The 13,686-nt window shown below is 39.3% G+C and overlaps 1 protein-coding gene across 5 annotated transcripts in view; it reads left to right on the forward strand.

Annotated features, from left to right (window-relative positions):
* EFNA5 (ephrin A5) overlaps positions 1–13,686 on the forward strand; it is a 525,631-nt gene that overhangs the window by 62,156 nt on the left and 449,789 nt on the right. The window contains exon 2 of one of the 5 annotated variants that reach the window (XM_029572227.1): positions 8,588–8,682. The exons of the other annotated variants lie outside the window; for them this stretch is intronic. The gene's annotated coding sequence lies outside the window, so the exon portion shown is untranslated. The remainder of the gene's footprint in view (positions 1–8,587; positions 8,683–13,686) is intronic. 5 annotated transcript variants of the gene reach the window in all.

Raw genomic sequence — 13,686 nt, forward strand, 5'->3', positions numbered from 1 at the left:
TCATCCAGTCTGCTCAGCAAGCTTATGTTATCACCAGCTGCACCATACAGATTTTAAATGGGAAAGAAGGATTATAGGGAATGAATGTGACTTAACTAGGATTTTCTGTTTTTGCGTCAACTTTCTAACATTGCAGTGCAAAACAAGTTTTGAAGATCGAGTCACAGCCAACAATGGCTGTGGTTTATTTACTTAGTGCAAAGAGAACCATGCGTGCCCTAATTGCTATTGCCCGTGCTTGGTAAAAAGTTGGTCGCAAACTGTATGAAGAGAGTTATTTTCTGTTTTCTTGCAGAGGCTGTAGGAGAAGTTTAAGGTTGATGCTGTGGTTTTGGTATCTGCTGTATTAATCTTATTCTGTTTTGGAAGTGCTCTGTTCAAGGCTTCTGAATTGAGTGCAAGCATACTGGGGGTGAGGAGAACTGGTGAAGAGAGTTTTGGAGATGCTGTTGGGTGGTTGATTAAAAAAAAAAGAAATCAAGATGCTCAGTTCAACAAACCACCCTTCCATATAATAGAAAGCATTTTTGAGAGGGTGCTGCTTTCTGGAACCCATTTGCCATTTCAGCTATTCAGTCTCTCCTGAGTATTGCATCTCTTGTGATCAAAGGTTCTGCATCTGCATGTGATCTGCACACAGAGACACCATTGCTGGCATGGGGAAAATAAAGTAATGGTAAAATTGAGAGCCAGGAAGATAGGGGGTTTCCCCACGGTTCGTCTGAGGAGGAACCTTTTCAGTATTTCAGTAAGCTACTTGTGAACAAATTTCTTTTTTTAGCAGAGTTTCTAATGTAAACCCCCCCCCACAAATTGTACTCTTAAAAGCTGTATACCTGCAATTGTAATTTTTAAAGTTGCATTGCTGTATTAAATCAGAATGCACCCCACTTGTTTTCTTAATAGTGGCGGAATAGTACATTAGAACTATGTAATATGCCTTTCCTAGTTAACGATACAGAAGTAGAATGGACATTTTATAATATTTACATATTTTTTTAATTTAGAATTTTTATTGGGATCCAGTGAGCAGTTATTAATTTTCTAAATTTATTTATAATGCGTTGCATTTTTTCTTTTTGCAAATGGTTGCATTCACTGGTGCAGAAGGCATTTAGTTTTATTCTTCTGAATTGCCAACGAGGAGAAATCTCCCTGAGAAGGAAACTAGACTTACAGGTCAAAATAGTAGATTCTGGCTTTAGGAATGGCGCACCTGCACGTTCAGAAGTGTTCTGGATTCCTGCTGTTTTTTGTTTGGCTGGCGTTCTGTGCTTGAACAGAAACAGATGGAGGGGTTGAAGAAAAAAGCCTTTGCAACAGTACAGTACAAATTTAGGGTGCCTCTGACTACCGTTCTGTTCTGCTTACCCATATTGGAGAAGTAACAAAAAAGAGAGCGTTATTACCTCCATCAGGAAAATACAGGGTTTTGCTGTTGTCCTAATTTATGGCTACTGACTAATTTTTGTTCCTTTTTTTTTTTTCCTTTTTTAAATGCTTTTGGAAGTAATAAGGCAGGGTTACAAGCTATATAAATTATTATATTGGTGGTTGCACACAGTCTACCCATCCATTCACACTACACTTTTGCAGAAAGTTATGTTTAATGTCCCTTATATGAGTACTTAAGGGCTGGTGCGCTCTCAGATGTTTTGATGGGCTGTTAAAATGTACAAACGTCTTCTAGCTATAACTTACTGATAGAGTGCATGCATTACCTTCTGCTTTACAATATTTCTTGAACTATTTGGTCCTAAGTTGAAGGGCTCCCAAATAGAAGAGACCTTGGGTTGTGAATGCTAGATTATGGTACAGAATTTAAAGTGGTATTTTTCTGTGTGTGTGTGTGTGTGTGTGTTGGGGGGAGGGGGTGGTTGGGGAAAATTTCATGTTTAAAAAAAAAAAAAAGACTGCAGTACTAGGAAGATAAATTATTTTCTAGAGCCATTTTCATGTTTTTTGTGTGCTTCTATGATTATTTCATAGACTAGCTGTGCTTGCAATTTCTTTTTCAGTTGGAATCACAGTCTAAATAATGGTTTAAGAACTGTGATATATGGTATTACTAATATCTCACTGTATGCAAAATATAAAGCAATATTAGTAAATCAATAGCAATATTTCCCTCCATAACTTGCTGCAGTTTGATGGGTTGGCCTACAAGATCTCAGACTTTTTTCATGTTGATAGGATACTCACAAACCCATGGCTAATGCTGGGATATGTAAGTGCAAAAATGTAGTTCTTCTCTTACAAATAATATGTTATCCTTGTTTAATTATTTTTGCACAATAACAAGGTGAGAGCAAAAGACTAAAGGGTTTTCCTCACAAAATAACAAATTCTTTATTATTTCAGGCATGGGTGACTTTGCCACGAAAGGAAGTTTAGACAAAGGAGAATAATCCCTACAAACAGGTTTTGAATTACCGAGACCAGAAAGGGAGAATGACTAGAGATACTTTGGAAACCTCTGATTTTAACCTTTATAAAATAACAATTTTAGGAAATTGTGAGAGCAGGGATTTTCAAACCAGTTTTTTGTCTCTTTGGCTGACTGAGATACAAACGTATTTGCGCTGGCCATTCTGAACATGCTGCTAGTGGGACCTGATCCTTTACGTTCTCAAACAAATAGAAGGGTAGTATCTTTTTCAAATTTTTTTGTCTGTGGTGCTTTTGCTGACACATTCTAACTATTAGATAATTACAGCAGGAAACATTGCTGTCCTTCAAAATCGGGCTGCTCCCCCTTCTTTTCTAAACTATCCCTGTAGCCTCTAAAGGCATAGCTGGCAGTTTGAAGACAGAACCAAACACATTTCGAGAGGTCATCTCCTGCCTGCTTTGCTTTTTTTTACTCTATTTAATTGGAAGGTGGCACCTGTGTCGCAGTAGAAGTCCAGCGAGGGAGTAGTCTTCCAGAATGTCTGTGTGGATCACATCAGGAGGGAAAGAAATCTTTTTGTGTTACGGACTTTGCATTGTAGTCAAGGAAATGCAGTCAGATTCCAAACAATGTTTTTTTTTATTATTTTAGTTCTCTGACTTTATAGAAATCACATAAGAAAAGATTTATATAACTGGCCTCCCTGCTTTTGCAGTTAAGCACAGCTCTAATCATTTCAAATTCATTACTGGCCAGTTGTCTTTTCTAGTCACATGCTTTGACTCCCCCCATAAATAACTGTTTGACTGAAGAGACAGGAATATGTTGGATCTGAAATTCTAACCTGCTCTTTTTTGACAATAGGAGGAAGTTGTCTGTTTCTCAGTCGACGGCACATCCTTTTTGCACAGATGGAGTGGAACTGGGTGCCGTGAAAACAGACAGTGTGGATGGGCATCAAATCCATAAAACAGAGCACTCGACGGGATGAAAATAGTTGACATTCCTCTTTGTTAGGAAATTCATGTGAGCACTAGAAATTCTGTGCTTAGATTACTGCACTTTCTCTGAAGCTGGCCCAGCAATTAAAAGTACAAGACTGCCAACTCCCAATTTTATTTTTGTTTCTTTTTGTAGGAGATTATTTTTCAAATATTTTTTATACTTCTGAAACGTAGGACATCCAATTTCACATAGCAAGATAATGTTGACTTATCTGTTCCAGGGACGGCTAGTCAAGCGTTAAATCTGTTGCATGACAGAAAAAGGCAGAAGTCGTCTTTATGAAGTGCATTTTTGTTCCATTTTGGGCCCATAGCAAAAAAACAAAACAATCATCTTAAGGATATATAGCCCTAAAATAAAATGCTTCAAACGTTTACAAAGAATGTGAACAAGCATTTTGTTAATTTATACAAGATACCGCGCATGGTAACTGCTGTGGTCTGGGGTTATCTTCTTAGGCTCATTTCCGTATACCAAATTTAAATGTAGGGTCTTTTCCCAATTCTCTGCATGTTTCCCAGTTTTATCCATGTCGGAAAAGTTAAGTTGCCTCCTTTTTTCATTTAATGGGAATTGAAATGTATTGACTTTGTTCTGTGTTGTTAGGATGACCTACATCCCTGGGTATAGGAATTATTCAGCGGTGTAGGTAACTGAAATGGGTTTGAAGAACTGAAGGGCTTTTTTTTAATGCAAAGAAAAGTAGAGAATCTGAAAAGAGGCTTGTGTGAACTAAGCTTAGATTGTATATCCTGATTAACAAATCAAAATAAAATAAGGAATTGGTAAAAATGGCCACTGCCAAACATACTTTAACAGAGAGTCATATTTATTGCGGAAATGGTAAGATTAATGCAATATTAAAATCTAAAAGAGGCATCGTCATTTTTAATGTAAATAAAAGCACATTGAAGAGTTAGATACACTTCATAACAGTTATTGCTTTTATATTTGATGTTCCCAGTTTCCTTGTTTTCTTGTTATCGGTTTCAACAAAACTTTAATTGGAATTGGTGGTTAAAGGGATCCGATTAGGTTATGGTTAAGTTGACATTAGGAAATCTCACATTCGAGTTATCTAATACTTTAGGGCTACCTTGGTAAGAGCGCTGGAGGATACAATTCTCAAATCTGTCCTTGGCAGAAATTCTAATTTGCCCTGAACACAGCATGCAAGCTATAAGCATGCAGCCAGTTTACATTGCTGCAGGGGTGGCTTAGTATCATATGCCATGGCCCCCATATCATAAAAATGATTGAAGTGTGTAATGTGTGCATGTGCCTAGATTGTATGGGTTTGACTTTAATCTTTTTTTGTGAAGGTTATATGATAGGAGCCAGGGACAGGTGTTGGAGCAGTTGTGTATTTTCTCCAGATCAGAAGGTTAGACAAACTATCCGTAGAATTTAAACAGTGCGGTCACTATGCGCTGGTTGCATTATCTTGATGCTTTTATGAGACAGTCTGTCAGCCGTTATGAAAACCTTCCCAGATGCTGGGCTTATGGCCCTTGCAAGGTGGCGTTCTGACCAGGTTAAAGTGGTGCTCGTTCGCTTCGTTATGGAATGTTGGAACCACAAAGCAGCTTTAGCTTGCTGGCGTAATTTTGTCTAGATGGAGCCATTCTCTAGTGAGTGCCGCTTAGTCTCATTCTCTTTATAAGAATTTACTCTGTGATGTGGTATAATCTCTGCTTGGGGATTGTTCCTTAGATTTGAATTTAGTGAAATGCTCAGTAGGGAAGGTCCCTACTAAAAGTATTTTAATTCATTTAAGAATCAGTTTAAATGAAGTAGTTTGCTTGAAAACGGTTTTGAATATAGTTCTTCTTGGGTGTGGGTGTGTGTGTGTGTGTGTGTGTGTGTGTGTGTGTGTGTGCAATATTCATGATGCATTGAGGAACAGGAATATATCCTGGCTCATGCCCTTTTTCATGGACACTTAGGAGTTACATTTTCAAAGCAGCGCGTGCATCTATTTTATAACAGGCGCGTGTGCCTGTTATAAATTCGGATGGCCACGCACACATGAACGCCAGATTTTAAAATCCGCGTGCATGTGCGGGGGGCGCATACGGGAGGGGGGGGGAGATTTTGGTAAAATATGCGTGACAACGCAATTGGGCCTCCCCTACTTTCACTTCTTCCCTCTTCCCCTCTCCTCTGCACCCCCTGAACCTAACCTACCTTTCCCTAAATTTCTTATTTTATTACTTATTGCTTTTCCGGAGCAGAAGCAAGTTACGAGTGCCGGCTGACTGCCATCTCGCGCTTCCACGGAACAGTGGCTAATGGCGGCTGTCCCAGTTGGCCTCCATCCCGCCTGGCCTGCCCCTTTTTCAGGGCCTGGCACTTGTGCGTGTACCGAGGTTTATGCGTGTGGCTGGGCCCATTATAAAATGTGCACTGCACGTGCAAGGCCCAGCCACACGCATAAACCCCGGATTTTACGAGCATAGGCCTTTGAAAATTTGGCTTTATACTAGTAAACGCGATAGATATATAGAGAGAATTTATTTATTTTTGCTATGGTCATCTAGCCAGAATGTTATCATTGATATTTGTTCAAAACCAAACAAATATATCCACTGCAACTTAAACTGTCTGATCAGTCAATTAGAAGCTGCACAGTTCCTGTATCATTCAGTAAAACTAGAATTTACAAAGAATCCCTGTGATCGCTTCAGCCAGCATCCTGCATTTAATAAAGCACTCAAGAGTCTGTTGTTGCAGTGATAGCAAGAGGAGCTGGGAAATGAATACCCATCAAATAAACGGAGATAATTGAAGCTTGTATCATCGCGTGGCTATACCTAATAAAAACTGCATTTCACAAGGTTTTCCCTCATTGCTACTTCATTTTCTTATTGCTGAGGAATGTTGTTAGAATGGATAATTCTAGGTGGCATGGAAAAGTATCTCATAGATGTAATCTTTATTACGTAGAAATGTAGGCTTTTCTTTCAGTTTTTGTATAGATCAATTGTTTAAGCAGTGACAACAGCAGCATTTGGATAATGGTTCTCCTGTTTGTTTTGCTTTTTTTTTTTTCTCTGTTTTGCCTTTTTGATGTGGAATGGGTTTAAATCTGGCGCAGCTTTTCCTCCAAGAGGATTCTACGATTTTTATTGCAGATTTCACAGTCTGGCAAACAGAAAATGTATTCTTTTAGCAGTGCTGCTCCTTTAGCAGTTGTTCATTAAGTAGGTTCTACTGTATTAACGCGGTGACTGATGGGAACATCAGACGACATGATTTCGCATAAGGCACCTATTCAGACTTGTGCTATATCTGTATTCCCTTGCTATGCTGCCTGTGTGCTTTGTCTTTTGCAGCTGCACAGCGTTTAAACAATCCTTTCCTTTCCCATAACTGTATTTCCAGAGGAGATTCCGAGCGGCTTGGCCTTCATTAGGGGAGGAGGAAGGTTTCTACCTGGCAGAGGTATCGGGCAGATTTTAAAATACCTAGATTGTTTATCTAGGGAGGATTCAACAGGGAGCTTTTTACTTCACCACATGCCCTATTTTCTGTTTATTGAAACCAGATCACTGTACTGTGACCTTCTAGGAACAAGAAGGTCCCCGCCACTCCCCCTGTATAGCAACAATCTGGGAACAGAATAAATATTTTAGAATAATAGCTGTCTAATGGCTGTTTAGGTTAAACATCTGTGCAAGAACTAAAAGATTGGAGTCAGTTTTTGCCCTCGTATATCAGGAGATAAAGCGATATATCTTAACTGTAAAAAGTATTGCATTCTCAAAAAGATTTTCAGAAATATCTTGTGAAGCTTAAATCTTGTTTGAATACTCCACAGTGATGGACCAATGCAATTAATGGTAGTGTGTGTGCGCATCTCTGCATATGTTTTGGTAGGGGGAGGGGATGGGTCAACAAAGATGGAGAGAACAGAAAAAAAACTGAATAAAAAAATACATTGATTACTATGAACCAGTTTGTTGATCATCCTAAGCAAAGAAAAAAAAAAATTATATATAGAGAGAGAGAAGCCCCCACTGACCTGAAATACTGTTGGATTTATTTGAGGTTTTCCAGTCTGATTTAATACGGGTTTTTAATTTTTTCCCCTTAATTGGAGCATTAATGAGATTGTTAAATATAATACATGGTTGCTGTGTGAAATTTAATATTGGAGAATTGGGTCTGTGCAGGTTTGTGTGTATCTTTTACAGCTAATCACATTTGTAGGCTGAAACATTTTTTTTATGTTGCGTCTTGTTTCATTTTCAGGAAAATGAAACAAGATTTAAAAAAAAAAAAAAACCAAAAAAAAAACCAGAGGAAACCAATAGTTTATCATAGAGTTCCATGACCTTCATATGAAACTTCATGTAAGAAGCTACATGTAAATATCTTACACTGATTGGCTGAAAAAAAAAAGGTTTCAAAATAAAACTAGTCTTTGTATTGGCGCCTTGACAAATTTCCTCAAGTGTACAATAATTTAGGTCAGTTTTAATGTATAACGTTCAAGGAAATTGGATACGGTTTTCTGCATTAGTTTGAGCAAAGGTTTAGGTAAAGATGAGTAAGATATCTGAGGAGAAGCAAAGCAGTTTTGCTGCCTGATTTTACAGTGCCTGGTGCATCCATTGGGCAAGGACACGTGTTGTGCTTTCTTTTTTTACCATAGTCTCTCTGTTTGAGTTTGCTTGAATTCATACAGTTCATTTTGGGATGAAGCTAGCAAAGAGCTCTTCCAAGGCATTTCTGAACCATCTCGTGTGCTTGTCACTGCCCCTCTTTTCATGCTTTTCTGAGTATGGAAATGATTTGAGAGAGAATATCGTTTGGACTGGATGAATGGATGAGTGCCCAGGCCTTGTGACCGTGTGTTACATCATCAAAAGTCTCTCTGTAAAACTCCTCTGGTATTCTTGGAATTGAATGCCCAGAGGAAGTAAGTGCAAAAGAGAACCGAGCGAAGTCTGCACTAACGGGGAAGTTGCTTTCGTGTCGCATAGGAGAGAAATAAAATAAAAACAAAAATAAGGGGGCATCACAGTCTCTGTCAATGTACCAAGCAGCATGGTGGGAGAAAGGCTGGTTTTGTAGCATCTGAAAGACTGAATGTAATGTTCTCAAAATCTCTATTTTCTTTTTAATTATCAATAATACAATGTAGAAGGACAATTACTGAATCCATTCCCCTCCGCTTGTTGATAGACCAAACTGGAAGACGTACCACATCTGCTGCAAGATAGGATAGTACAGTGCTACAATTACCTACGAGTTCAAGGGATGGACTGAAGATCCCAGGCGTAAGCATTTTACAACTGCTTACTCACGAGTCCTGTCATTACTTAAACAATTTTGCTCACCTTATTATTATTATTTTTTTAAATACTTGGCGCTAGAAGTGTTATGCTTGAGATGCACTCTGATGAACGGTGCATGTATACCTTTCTTGTCATCTCCTATGAGCCTCTTGCATTTGTGCGCCTGTGGTGAGAGTAATTTTTCATGCAAATATTTCCCATCTTTTAGCAATATGCCAGGATACTTTAAAATATTTTACAGGAATTGTCAATGAGGAGACTTTTTTTTTTTTTTTTTAATAGGTAATACTAATGCTGTAATTACAGGAATAATAAGTAAAAATGATAGGGAGGGAACCCTCTAGGGGGAAGAGGGTTCAGTTGTGGAATTTTCACTTCCAGGTAATAAAATGGTAAGTTGAAAGCTTTGTTACAAGTCCGAATCGTAAGGTAACCCTGATGTTGCAATGAAAATAAAAGCATCACATTTTGGAAGGTACATTTTCTATCACCAGGCTGGAATTAAACTGAAGCTATGATAGGGCATGTAACAGTGTAAAATTTTGCTGATGTAATCAAACCTGTCACACATCTCTTGCCGTTATAAAGAAAATATCTATGATGTGTGCCTTGGCATGTATCTAAAATGCATAATATAATCTCTTTTAAAGCTTAATGCCTCTTTTCCCCTCCACACACTGTTTCAAACAATATAACATGTTAATTTCCAAATTCTCGATTTTCTCTTTCTCTCTCTAGTATTCAGGTCTATAAATATCGGAATGGGAAAAAATGGTCTAGTTTAATTTCGTTTTTAAGAATAAAGTTAATATAGTTATTTTTCTGCCTCATTCACAATTTCCTATTGTTTTGTTAAATTTCACCAAAAAATAAGTATTTGTTGCCATGAGCTTTTAAAATGATATTAAAAAAAAGAAAGAGAGAGAGAATTCAGCATCTGCTCTTTAATGATAAGTTAAGAGAGAGGGAGCAGTCAAATGCAGCTTAGTAGTTGTACACTTACAAGTCCTCTGCAGCCTTGAGCGAAGTGCCATGAAAAATATAGTCAAGTAGTGCATCTCCTCATTGTCCATGTCTAGTTGCTGTTGCTGTCTAGATGTTAGCAGAGAGCTGCCCCTAACTTGAATCTGCCAAGTATACTTGGCGTCTGAGTATAGCCTGACGACTCTGGATTCATGCTGTGCCTGTTCTTCCCTATTGGGAATTACTCTCCCCTCTTCCAACCGTGATCCGCCACTCCTGTGGGTTATTGTTAACGTGCAGAAGGGCAGATCAAAGCCACAGGAAGGAGGAGGACATTTTCTGAGTGGAGCCCAGTGAAGGGGAGGCAAGGAGAGCATGTATTGAGGCTTCCTTCTTGTGAGTGAAACAAGCTCGCTGACAGTTTGTAGCAGGATAGATCCTAAAACAAAGCTAAGCCCTCTTTTTTTTTTTTTTTTATTTCTCACATCATCTGATCACCTCAACTGATTCACACAGTATATACTTTATATGTAGGAGCATGTGCTGAATAGCGGGAGGGTAAATCTAGGTTTAGTTTGGGGGAAAAAAAAACTGAAACGAAGATGATGAAATATTTCAAAAACATGTATCCTACAGCAGGGGTCAAAATATATTTAGAAAAATTAAGTGCCAGTCAAATTTTAGGAGCCGGGGAACATCTTTCCTAATGTTTTTCTCATTTATCATTCTCTTTTTTTGTTGTTGCTGTTGGCATTTTGCTGTTTGGCATAGAGGTGAATTTTAAGAGATGTGGGTGCCCAAAGTCGCAGATACAAAAATTGCTGACTTACGCATGTAAAAGCCAACAAATGCGAAGGAAAATACACTAACATTTCCTCATGTAAATGCTTAAAATCAGGAGCACACATGCATGAATAGGAGTATTTTATATAATGTGTGCACACTTGCGCGGAGGATATAAAGATTGTGTGCTCACGCCCACATAGGGACGTGTACAGGTGGGTGCACGCATGCTTTTTTTTAAAGCTATCTTTCCTGTTTTGTATTTTGCTGTCTTTTAGGTGAAGTTGTAAAACATGCCACTTGTAAAAATTAGCGCATATGCACATAAGTTGCCTCTATTCGTGTTTTCCACGTTTTGTAAAAGTCCAAATACGTGCATATTTTCACTTTTGAGTGCAAATATATGTATATTAAAAAAAAAAAAAAAGGGGGGGAGGGGAAGGGCAGTCTGGGGCATTCCCAGGCAGGGCCAAGAGTTATGCACATACGTTGCTGTTTTATAAAATATATGCGCATACATTTGCCATCTTACTAGCATATTTTTGCATCTGCTATTTATCTGTTATAAATGATATTAAACATTTGTTTATTGTGTGGCTTCGACTGGGTGGGAAGTCTGGGTGAACTTGGGAAGAATTCAGGATGAAGACCCAGGTGAGTCTTGATGACCTGGACTGGCCAAACTGGTGGACTAATTGGTTAGACTGGTAGTTTTACTCTAGTGCATATGTTTTAAAATTCACCAGTTTACGTGTGCAAATCCTGATTTATGCGAGTAAGTCCTACTTTATTTTTGCACGTAAAATACCTGCATGTACCTTTTTTAAACAGGTGAGTAAAGTATGCAGATTCATTGCATTGAAATATGTGATTTCAATGCATTGCATGTATTCACACATTGGCCTACAAATGTGCATATGTTGTGGGGGAAAACTTATGTGCATATGTGTTACCGGCATGTTATAAAATACTATGATAAAACTACATGCAGACACATGCACGTGTATATGCCATCGTGTGCGTTGGCTGAAAGATGTCCTTCCTTTATCATATTATAATTGTCCTTAAAAAGTTAAGTGAGTGGTATTGGGTTATTTGAATGATTGTCCTGTTGCTGTATGTTACTGGCCTTTGGGCATAATGTCCTCTTTTGACCATTTTATTCTGTTAAGGAAGCTAGTCAAGAAATATATTTTAGTCCAGTAAAAAAGTATCTATTTTTTTTCCTATTTGTAACCCTTATTTCATTGATCATAAGGTCATTGATAAAGGTGATCTTGTTGCAAAAAGTGCTGTCCCTTGGAAGTCTTTCCTTTTTTTGTTTTTCTTTTGTGGTGATCGATCTTGTGTTTGTGCGAGTTGACTCTTGCCTTTAACATCTGGGGTGGCTCCGCAGTGTTGCATGCTGCTTCTTCACAGTTTTAGCATTAATGAAAATGCTGAAATGGACCATCAGGATTCAGCCTGTAACTTAGCCAGAAGACAAAACTTTATCAGGGTGATTTTAAAAAGAACGTGCATGCACCCATAAATGCACGTATCTGCACGTGAACGGAGATTCGCAGCAATTTTAAATCATACGCTTGAATCATTAAAAATGCCCCACTCGCCTGCGTGATCTTAAGAGGTGGTTCACGTAAATGTCTGCGTATTTCGGCAGCTTTTACTTGTGTAAATGCAGGCAGATTTCACGCCAGGGAAAAACCAGTTTTTCCTAATAGTCCACCATTTTGCGCAGTTCGTATCACGGGGTTCAAGACCCCTTTGGTTTTTCATCCTGCAAACTTCCTACTTGACCGCAAACCCTCATGTTGAATTAAAATCCCTAAAACTAGAGACCTCCAGACCTGCTCCTCATCAGGACCAGCAGTAAAGTTAAGCGGATAACAAGTTGACACACGCCCTGGTCAGAATTTTTAAAATGTGGACTGACGCATGTCCTGGCCCTGTCCTGGAATGCCAATGCCCTGCTGATTTTCTACCCCCTTATTCTTGACATGGCTATGTATGCGCGTACTTTCCTGCGTCTTAAAATCTGCGTTACTAGTGCTTATGTGGGCATTTTTGCACTAGTAGTGCTTTAAAAATCTTCCTCTAAGAGTATATGACCATCTTCACTTGCCCATTAGTCATCAATAATGATATCCGTCCAAATGCACTGTCAAAGTTTTGAGCATAGGTCAACATCCATAAATCAAGTAATCTTCTGGTGGCACTGTTTTTAATATAAACCAAAGATTTAGGGACATTTGCCTATGATTAAAACTTTGGCAGTCTGTTTTGGACCCATACCATCTATTGATGGCTAATGTCCAAGCTACTGTATGATGGTCATATACACATAAACGCAAAATTTAAAAGTCTTATGCCCGCTGAAATTGGATGTGCAAACTTGGGCGGGCCGGCGTGTGCTGAGCAGATTTTAAAAGCTGCTGGGATACACGGGATATTTGTGCCCACGTACAAGCCGCGGGCACAAATAGTTTCCAAAAGGGGGTGGGGTGTGATCTGGGCAGGGCATAGGTGTTTCAGGATTTAAACTTCGAATTTGCATGGAAATACTTACATGCACTGGTGTGAACTGGGGTCCCCTGCCTCGTAACCTACCTTCTGCTATGGATGGCGGGTAAGTAGTAAAACAAAGAATAGGCAGATCAGTGGGGCTTTAAAGGAAGTGCTAACTGGGGGAAAGAGGCCTTTAAACTAGAGGAATTTGGAAGTTCATCCATTAACTTGGTGAACTGGAAAAGAAATGGCTACTGGCGTGGGAATGTGTGGCTTTTAAAATTCCCTCACGCAGTAGAAGCGGCATTTGTGTGGATAGGAGTATGTCCATTTAATATTTGTGCGTACGTGAGTATAGCCAGGCAATTTTCTAACAGGTACCAGGGGTCGCACAAGGCAATCTGCTGCCTGAGACCAGGGATGAGATGGCTCCCCACCCACCCCCACCCTCTTTACTCCCCCCTTTACTCTCCTACAGGCTCCCTCTCTCTGGCACCCACATGAAAGCACCCCCAGGGTCACAATCTCTATCACACACACACAAGCTGCCACTCTCACGCACACACAAGCAAGCTGCCTCACACAGGTGCACATACACACAAGCAAGCTGCCTCTCTCTCTGTTCCTTGATCGCTGCCAGCCTGAGTTCCAGCAGCAGCTCTGAGCCGAGCCTCTCCTCGTTCTTCAGCCGCCGCTGGCCTGAGCTCCGCAGTGGCCCCGAGCCGAGTCTCTCTG

This window comes from Rhinatrema bivittatum, chromosome 1 (genome assembly GCF_901001135.1).
Source record: "Rhinatrema bivittatum chromosome 1, aRhiBiv1.1, whole genome shotgun sequence".
Classification (NCBI taxonomy): Eukaryota; Metazoa; Chordata; class Amphibia; order Gymnophiona; family Rhinatrematidae; genus Rhinatrema; species Rhinatrema bivittatum.